The sequence below is a fragment of the Pteropus medius genome, unplaced genomic scaffold (assembly GCF_902729225.1).
Source record: "Pteropus medius unplaced genomic scaffold, Ma_sr-lr_union100, whole genome shotgun sequence".
Classification (NCBI taxonomy): domain Eukaryota; kingdom Metazoa; phylum Chordata; class Mammalia; order Chiroptera; family Pteropodidae; genus Pteropus; species Pteropus medius.
This window is the reverse complement of record NW_024346061.1, coordinates 360,634-370,654: the sequence shown is the minus strand read 5'-3', so window position 1 is coordinate 370,654 and position 10,021 is coordinate 360,634. Positions and strand designations below refer to the sequence as shown.

Here is a 10,021-nt window from a genome sequence, read left to right as displayed (position 1 = left end):
CTCTGGTTCCCAGAAGCAATCTAATTGAATAAAATTTTTCATTTAGAAAAATTACAGGAAGAGAGCAGAATCCACTGAAGATGTAGAGAGACTAGAGGAAGGGCCATACTTTTCTATCTGTCCCAAGCCCTGTCCTCTGTTCTCCCCACATTCCAAATTTCTCTGTCAGAATTGCCCCTTTCTCCCACGTTTGTTTCAGTTTTATGCCCTCAGGACACTTTTTTTCTTTTTCTTCAGATAAATTATGAATAAAAGAGCATTACTGAGGTCAAACAAGGCCACCTTTGTTGCTTCCCCCATCCCATTGTTTCTACCCCAACCAGAGGCCAATGGTATTATGAATTTGACATGTGTAAAGTTTTGATCCAAGATTATGGGCTTCCTTGAGGACAATGACTCCACTCTCATCTTCCAGATCCTCTGCCCCAAGCACAGGGCTTACTCAGTAAGTATTAGATAAATGAATGGAGGAGTAGGCTTTCTGTTTTATCTTGAACACTAATTATTGAATCACCTCTTGAGGAGGGGAGGCTGTCCTGTGAGGGCTACAGAGGCATTGCCTGCCCTTGAAATACTTATGATCTGATTGAGGAGAGAAAGAAGTGTATAAAGCAACATGTTCTCTGAGCCAAATGAAGGAACCAACTAGCACTGCTGGAGTCCAACAGAAAGACTGCAGCAGGCCCAGGAGGTCTCATAGCTGAGGTAGGATTTAAGTTGTATGTTCAAGAAAAGGAAGATCTTAATTGATCAGATAATAAGAAGGGAGAGCATTGGAAAAAGAAAGCAACCCAAGTGACTATGTGGAGGAAGGAATATCAATACTTGCTTGGGCACACCAATGTCTACTAATTTTCTCTCTGACATGCCATTATCTACAATTTGCTGCCACTCTACATCTGGGCTCCCTAAGGCAGCCTGTTCTTCTAAAGTAGCTTCTCTGATCACTTTTTTGGGATTGTGAAGGCTACCTCATAGGTTGTTAGTTTCATAAATAGCCCTAAATTATATTTTGGATAGGTTGTGTAAATCCAACAGATGTGCACTGAAGAATATGATGGGCCTTTCCAGAACTTTTGGTAGCAGTATTACTTTATATTTTATTTAACGGACATTTATATAACATTTACTAATACTAAGACTCTTCTAAGCACTTGAAAATATTTTTTTATTTAAAATTTTTTTTTATTAAAGTATAGTCGGCATACAATAGTATATTAGTTTCAGGTGTACAACATTGTGATTCAACATTTATATACCTTCGTGATCACCACACTAAGTCTAGTTACCATCTGTCACCATGCAAAGTTATTACAATATTATTGACTGTATTCCCTGTGCTATATACTACATCTCCATGGCTTATTCATTAACAGATACCAACCTTATTAATAAATGACCTATGAAGTATGTGCTATTATTATCCTAATTTTAGAGATGATTAAAGTGAGGCAGGAAAGGATTAAGTCACTCACTCATGGTCATACAGCTAATAAGCAGCAGAGCTGAAACTCAGCCAACTCTTAATCATCATGCTCTAATGCCTCTCTCTACAAAAATCCTGGATGGATGATTGAATTAAGGTCCTTTAAATCCTTTTAAATCAATCTTGAGACCATTATTTTTATTCTTTTTAATAAAATTTATTTTAGAATAATTTTAGATTTACATAGAAGTTGCAAAGATAGTATTGATAATTCATGTATACACTTCACCCAGTTTCTCCTTATGTTAGCATTGTTGCATAACCATGGTCCTTCTGTCAAAATGAAGAAATCAACATTAGTACATTACTGTAAACTCAACTACAGACTTTATTCATGTTACACAAGTTTTTCCACTAATGTTACTTTTCAATTCCAGGAGTCAATCCAGGCTACCACATTGCATTTACTCATCAGGTCTCCTTAGTTTCCTCTGCTTTGTCAGTTTGTCAGTCTTTCCTTGGTACTCATGACCTTGACAGTTTTGAAGAGTACTGGTCAGATATTTTATAAAATGTCCCTCAATTTGGGATTGTCTGATATTTTCCTCACAAGTAGACTGAGGTTATAGGTTTGGGAAGAGAATACCACAGAGGCGAAGTGCTCTTCTCATCACATGGTATCGAGGGTACATGATATCACTGGTGATGTGAACCTTCATCACCTGCCTAAGGTAGTATCTGCCAGATTTCTCCATCATAAAGTTACTGTGTTTCCATTTTAATACACATTTTTATTATATACATATATTGGTTAGAAGTAAGTTATTAATTTCAGCCCACAATCAAGGGGGAAGGGATTAAACTCCACCTCCTAGAGGAAAGAAATATCTACATATATTATTTGGAATCATTCTGTAAGGTTTTTCCCATCTCCCTATTTATTTATTTGTTCCATCATTTATTTATATCAGTATAAAATAAACTCATATATTTTATACTTCGGGTTATGATCCAATACTATGTTATCTATTATAGACTATTCCTTTTTAAAATCCATATCCTTTCTGTACTTTTGAAAGGCTTGAAAATTCAGAATTCCTTATTGTGGGTTTGTTTAAAGTAGGGACTATCTAAATTAAATTCTGGTATAAAATTTGAGGGGTGTGTTGTGCATGCATACACTCATTTTACAAATGAAGAAATTGAAATTTGGTGATGTTAAGTGGGTTGACCATGCTTACACAGTATGCAATGGAATTTTAGACAGGAATGATCTCTCTATAATCACAGTAGTAGATCTCCATGCTCTGCTTAAGAAGTGAAGCTTATTAGCTCACAAGGCAGCTCTTTTGATGTAAGGTCTGCTCTATTACTTATGGGACTGCAATCATCAGGGAGTGGGATTGGAAGAGAGAGAGAAAAATGGTGGCCTTGGGAAGAGCAGAATATAATGGAACATTTGGTAAGAAAAGGGGTTTGACAAGAGAGGAAGTGGTGACTGAGTCTAAGGTGTGGCAGCTGAAAACGGGTGTGTTTCCTGGATTTCAGCAAAGTAGTTGGCTACTAGACTGACAAAATGTATGCAGAGAGAAATTGTAGCGACCACCCCTACACTCCATGCCCATCTAGCCCCTGTTCTTCCTCGCAGTGGTCAGACTTCAGTTATTGTATTACTCATTTTGCCCATCTCCAATACGTTCATTCATAAACTATATTCCTACTACTCAGCCATAAAATGATGAAATATTGCCATTTGCAATTACATGGATGGATATTGAGAGTAACATGCTAGGTGAAGAAAGTGACAGAAAAGGATAAGAACTATATGATTTCACTCATATTGAGATATAAAATGAAAAGCAACAAATGAACAAGCAAAACAAACTCATAGACACAGACCACAGTATGGTGGTTACAAGAAGGGAAGTGAGTAAAGGGAGGATGAAGAGGGTAAAGAGGAGCAAATATATAGTGGCAGAAGGAAATTAGACTTCAGGTGGTGAGTACATAATGAAATATACAAATGATATACTATAGAATTGTACACTTGAAACTTATATAATGTTATTAACCAATGTTACCACAATAAATTTAATTAAATAAAAAATTTAAAAGCTGTATTTTTAAATTCAACAGATATTCTTGAGCACCTACTATATAGGCTAAGATCTATTCTAGGTTCCACAGGTGAGTTGAAAGGATGATAGGTATGTGTATAGGTGCGTAGGAGGTAAAGAAATGTTTTTTATTGCTTTTTTTTACTTTTAATAATAATTTTTATTTTGTAATTACTGTTGGCATACAATATTATATTAGTTTCAGGTGTACAACATAGTGATTATACATTTATATAACTTACAAAATGATCACCCCAATAAATCTAGTACCCCTCTGAAATTATACATAGCTATTATAATATTATTGACTATACTCCTTATGCCATACTTTACACCCCCTTGACTATTTTGTTAACTACCAATTTGTACTTCTTAATCCCTTTTCCCTTTTCATCCAGCCCTCCACCCTACTCTCATCTGACAACCATCAAAATGTTCTCTGTATCTATGACTTTGTTTCTGTTTTGTGTTTGTTTGTATTGTTCTTTAGATTCCACATATAAATGAAATCATATGGCATTTGTTTTACTCTCTCTGGCTTATTCTACTCAGCACAATACCTTCTGGGTCCAATCACATTGTTGTAGATGGCAGGATTTCATTCATTTTTCATGGTTGAGTAATATTCTATTATATATGTATCACTTCTTCTTTAACCGTTGATGGACACCCAAGTTACCTCCATTTCTTGGCTACTGTAAATAATCCTGCAATTAATATATAGATTCACATGTCTCTTCAAAGTACTATTTTGGTTTTCTTCAAATAAATACCTAGAAGTGAGATTACTGGTCCTTCTTTGTCTCTTGTTATAGCCTTTGTTTTAAAGTCTGTTTTGTCTTGTATAAGTACTGCTACTCCAGCTTTGTTTGTATGCTTCCATTTTCATGAAACATCTTTATCTATCTCTTTACTTTCAGTTTGTGTGTCTTTCAATTTGAAGTGAGTCTCTTGTAGGTAGCATATGTAAGAGTCTTGTTTTCTTATCCATTCAGCCACTCTATCTTTTGACTGGAGCATTTAATCCATTTACATTTAATGTAATTATTGATAGATTATGTAGTTATTGCCATTTTATTATTCATATTTTATCTTTCTTCTTCTTCTTAAAGTTTCTTTAACATTTCTTATACTGCTGGTTTGTTGGTAATGAACTCCTTTAGCTTTTTCTTGTCTAGGGAGCTCTTTATCTGCCTTTCAATTCTAAATGATAGCTTTGCTGGATAGAGTAATCTTGGTTGTAGGTCCTTACTTTTCATCACTTTGAAAATTTCATGCTAATCCCTTCTGGTCTGCAAAGTTTCCGTTGAGAAATCAGTTGACAGTCTTATGAGAGCTCCCATGTAGGTTACTAACTGCTTTTGCTTTTAAGATTCTTTGTCTTTAACTTTTGGCATTTTAATTATGACGTGTCTTGATGTGAGCCTCTTTGGGTTCATCTTGTCTGGGACTCTCTGTGCTTCCTGGGCTTGCATGTCTAGTTCCTTGACCAGGTTAGGGAAATTTTCTGTCATAATTTCTTGAAATACGTTTTCGATTCCTTGCTCTCTCTTTTTCTTCTGATACCCCTATGATGCAAATGTTGGTACATTTGATGATGTCCCAGAGGTCCCTTAAACTATTCTCATTTTTTTCAATTTTTTTTTCTTGTTGCTGTTGTGATTAGGTGTTTTCTGCTACCTTCTCTTCTAAACCACTGATTTGATCCTCTGCTTCATTTAATCTAATGTTGATTCCCTCTAACACAGGGGTCCTCAACCCCTGAGCTGTGAACTGGTAATAGTCTGTGGCCTGTTAGGAACTGGGCCGCACAGGAGGAGGTGAACAGTGAGCAAGTAAGCAAAGCTTTGTCTGTGTTTGCCGCTGCCCCCCAGTGCTAGCATCGCCACCTCAGCTCCACCTCAGATCATCAAGCATTAGATTCTCATAGGAGCACCAGTCCCTGCTGCTCTAATGTATGCTTCATTTCAGTTATTGTATTCTCCATTTCTGACTGGTTATTTTTTGTTTTCTATCTCCATTTTTGTGTTTTCTATCTCTTTGTTAAAGTTCTCACTGAGTTCTTCTACTCTTCTCCTAAGTTCCTTGAGCATCCTTATAACCAGTATTTTGAATTCTGCAACTGGTAGATTGCTTGTCTCCATTTTGTTTAGTTCTTTCTCTGGAGCTTTGTTTAGTTTTTTCATTTGAGACATGTTTTTTGTCTCCCCATTTTGTCTGCCTCCTTGTATTTTTTTTGTATGTATTAAGTAGAGCAGCTAGGTCTCATGGTCTTAGTAGACTGACATTATGTTGTAGGTGTCTTGTGGAGCCCAGTGGTTCAGTCTCCCTGGTCACCACCAGACCTGGGGCTTCAGGTGTGTCCTTTTTATGGGTTGTGTGTGCCCTCCTGATGTGGCTGAGCCTTGGTTGCTGTTTGCATGTCAGTTTGATGGATTGGCCCTCAGGCTGATTGGTTGCGAAAACTGACCAGTGACAATAGTGGAAGAGCTATTGTGCAGGGGCTGACCCTACAGAGCTGGATTTGCCTTAGCAGGGCTCTGATGCCTTCCCAGTCTGCCCTTTGGGTGTGTAGTCCTCAGATGTGGCCTCAGTTGGTGCTCAGGCTTGGTTTGAAGGCAGTCACTGGGCAGGCTGGATCCTGGGAGGGGCTCTGCCACAGGCCATGTTCAGCTGTAGCCTGTGCCCTGCCCGGGGCCACCTGGCATGAGCCACCATGCAGTCTTCAGATAGCTGCCACCACACTGGGCTTAGAGGTGCCTCAAGAGGTAAAGCCGCAAACTGAGGCTGGCTGCCGTTAGTGCTGGGCTCGGAGCTGCTCTGCAAGAGGTACAAGACATGCCAACACCAAGCATGCTTCTTGTTTAGATTTTTTGAGCCAAGACAGGCCGTTTATATGGAAAAGCCACTGGAAGTGGCTTGGGCGTGTACGCAAGTAGGGTGGGGTGGGGTCTCAGGGAATTTTTAGGGCAGGATGCGACCAGTATTAGTCAGGTTGATGGAGACTCAGATATGGCAGCCACCTCGTCTGTGCAGTAGAAGTGGGGAGGGCTGAACAAAGGAACAATGCCCTCTGCCAGCATTTCTGTCTGGGAGAAAGCTGTTCCTCCAGCCCTCACCCCAAAGCCAGACAATTTAGTTCCTCCCCTTATGTCCCTGGCACTTTTAGAGCTGTTGCTCCAGGGCTGGAGTTCAGAGTGAGTAAGTGAGTCAGCCAGCAAGTAAGTCCCTTAAAGAGGGATACCTGGGACTCCAACCATCCTCAGTCTCACACAACCACAATCTCCACTGGTTTTCACAGACAGAAGTTGTGGACACTTCTCTTGCAGGTACTAGAATCCCTAGCTAGAGAGTCTGGTGTGGGGCTGATATCCCTCACTTCTCCAGGGAGACCTCTGCAGTTGAGGTATCTCTCCTGATTTTTAACCACTACACACAGGTGTGAGATCAGCCTGTTTCACGACTCTGCCCCACCTAGTCTCAAGGGGGCCTCAATCGTATGTCCCCAGTTGTAGGACTTCTGTTCAGCAAGACTTCAGGCGACTCCAAATGGTGGCTATTCTGTAGTTTAGTTGTAATTTTGAGGTGGTCATGAGAGGAGGCGAGCACAACATTTACCTACTCCACCATCTTGGCTGGAAGTGTTTCTATTGCTCTCTTTTTATTTGGATTAAATTAAGAATTTCTCATTCCTTTTACCCTTAATTTCTTTTTTAAAACTTTGTTGAGATATAATTCACATATCACACAATTTGTCCACTTAAACTGTACTACAAGTGCTCCCAACTCGGCACTGCCACCATCTTCCTGGAGGAAAGAGCCAGAGGCAAAGGCTCCCTTTCCTGCCGTTGCTGCATATTCTTACTGCCATCTGCCCTCCCTCTACCACCTCTCTTATCCTCAGCAGTCACATACTTCTTTCTAAAGAAACTCCCTTCCCCTCGCTCTAGTTACCTATAAAGTGAAGAATCACATCACCTGTTCCACTCTTATCAGCATAAGGAAACCAAGCTCATAAGATTGATGAAACTTCACTAAAGATGTCTAAGCAACAACTAACTCAGTTTAAATCCAGAAACTCCTATGTTGTATTTGCAAATCTTGCCAACCAAGTTCGCCAAAAATCAGTGAAAAAAAAGTTTTGAGTTCACACTAATGGTGGTCGGTGGTCTATGAATCAGGTCTAGGAGAATTCTCATAAACAGCCTATTCCTGACTGATCTCTACCCAGAAAGAATCATACTTGGAGCTGCAGAGAAAATTGAAAGGACTGTCCAAATTGAGGCTTCAACTGTTGAGACTAAAGAGCAAGGGGTCAAGCCGCACCTGACAGTGGTGGACACATTTGGCTATGGTGACACTATCGACTGCAGGAATTGTTTTAAGACAATTATCTCCTACATGATGAGAGTGGTTTGAACAGACAGCACGTAATTGATAACAGGTGCACTGCTACTTTTACTTCATTTCACCCTTTGGACATGGACTTAAGCCCTTAGATGTCGCATTTATGAAAGTCATACACAATAAGGTCAATATTATGCCTGTCATTGCAAAAGCCGATACTCTCTGAAGGAATGAAAGTGCTTCAAGGAAAGGATTCTGGATGCAATTGAAGAACATTATGTCAAAATCTATCATTTGCCTGATGCAGAATCAGATGAAGATGAGGACTTTAAAGAGCAGAAGCCTAGGCTTCTCAAGGCCAATATCCCATCCTCTGTGGTTATATCCATTCAGTTGATCCATGCCAAAGGCAAGAATGTCAAAGGTCACCTCTATCTGTGGGGTGTCATGAAGGCGGAGAACCCAGAGTACAATCACTTTCTGAAGCTGAGGACAGTGCTCATCACTCACATGCAGGACCTCCACGAGGTGACCCAGGACATTCACTATGAGGATTTCCATTCTGAGAAGTTCAAACAGAGTGACAGAAAAGTGGAAAATGAGGACATGAGTAAAGACCAGAAATGGAATTCAGAGATGCTAGTCACTCTCTGCTGGTCACTTAAACCTAGGACTTGTAAACCCAATTGCCATGGGGAAGCTCTATATAGTCAAGTTCATGGAAAGGTAGAGAAGTCAGAATTGCAAAGTGAAGACTGAAGTGGATATGGAAAGACAGAAGACTACATGGACTGAGAGGGTAATTAAAAGAAAAAAAGAACTACCTTGATTTCTGAAGACTTTCCAGTTCATGGCTTTAGTCTCTCCTGAAACCTGGCTATACTTACTGACCTTGTGTTCCATGAAACTCCCTATATCCTCTAATAAGCCCTCCTCATTCCTTAAACAAATATGAAATCAAAGTGAATCAGAGATTTAAGTGTATAATGTAAAAATATAAAACTTTTTGAAGAGGACATAGGAGAAAATCTTTGTGGCCTGAGTTAGAGGAAGAGTTGTTAAATATGACATCAAAAGTCAATCCATTAAAACATAGATAAATTTTGTACTGGTCCGCCCATGAAAAACACTGTAGCAGACTGCTAGAGAAAATATTTGCAAATCCCAGTTCAACAAAGGACTCATATACAGAATACATAAAGAATACTCTAGCAGTTTTGAAACGGGCTTGCCACCAGAACACAAGTGTTGTGAAAACCACTGCTAAATCTTAGCCAAAATGAGAAAGGAAAAGACTCACATCAACATGGTCATTGGACACATAGATTCCGATGAGTTAACTACAATTGGTAATCTGATCTACAAATGCGGTGATATTGACAAAAGAACCATCAAAATATTTGAGAAGGAAGCTGCTGAGATGGGGAAGAGCTCCTTCAAATATGCCTGGGTCTTGGATAAACTAAAAGTTGAACATGAGCGTGGTATCACCACTGATATCTCCCTGTGGAAATTCAAGACCAGCAAGTACTTCGTGACCATCATTGATGCCTCAGGGCACAAATATTATTAAAAACATAATTACAAGCACATCTCAGGCTGATTTGCTGTCCTGATTGATACTGATGTTGGTGAATTTGAAGCAGGTATCTCCAAGAGTGGGCAGGCTCATGAGCATGCCCTTCTGGCTTACATACTGGGTGTAAAACAACTAATTGTTGCTGTTAACAAGATGAGTTTCACTGAGTCACCTTACAGCCAGAAGAGATACAAGGAAATCGTTAAGGAAATCAGCACCACATCAAGAAAATTGGCTACAACCCTGACACAATAGCATTTTGGCTGGAATGGAAACAACATGCTGGAGCCAATTGCTAACATGCCTTGGTGCAAGGAATGGAAAGTCACCCATAAAGATGGCAATGCCAGTGGAACCACGCTACTTGAAGCTCTGGATTGCATCCTGCCACCAACTTGTCTGACTGACAAGCCTTTGCATCTGCCACTCCAGGATATCTACAAAATTAGTAGTACTGGTACTGTCTCTTTGAGCTGAGTGGAGACTGGTGTTCTCAAACTTGGCATGGTTCTCAAACTTTGCTCCAGTCAACGTTACAACTGCAGCAAAGTC

General features: G+C 39.6%; 2 pseudogenes; both read left to right on the top strand.

Annotated features, from left to right (window-relative positions):
• Nucleotides 1-7,562: 7,562 nt before the first annotated feature.
• Nucleotides 7,563-8,649, top strand: LOC120612445 (septin-2-like; annotated as a pseudogene).
• A 547-nt stretch (nucleotides 8,650-9,196) lies between these two features.
• On the top strand, nucleotides 9,197-9,946 carry LOC120612444 (putative elongation factor 1-alpha-like 3; annotated as a pseudogene).
• The last annotated feature ends 75 nt before the right edge of the window (nucleotides 9,947-10,021 follow it).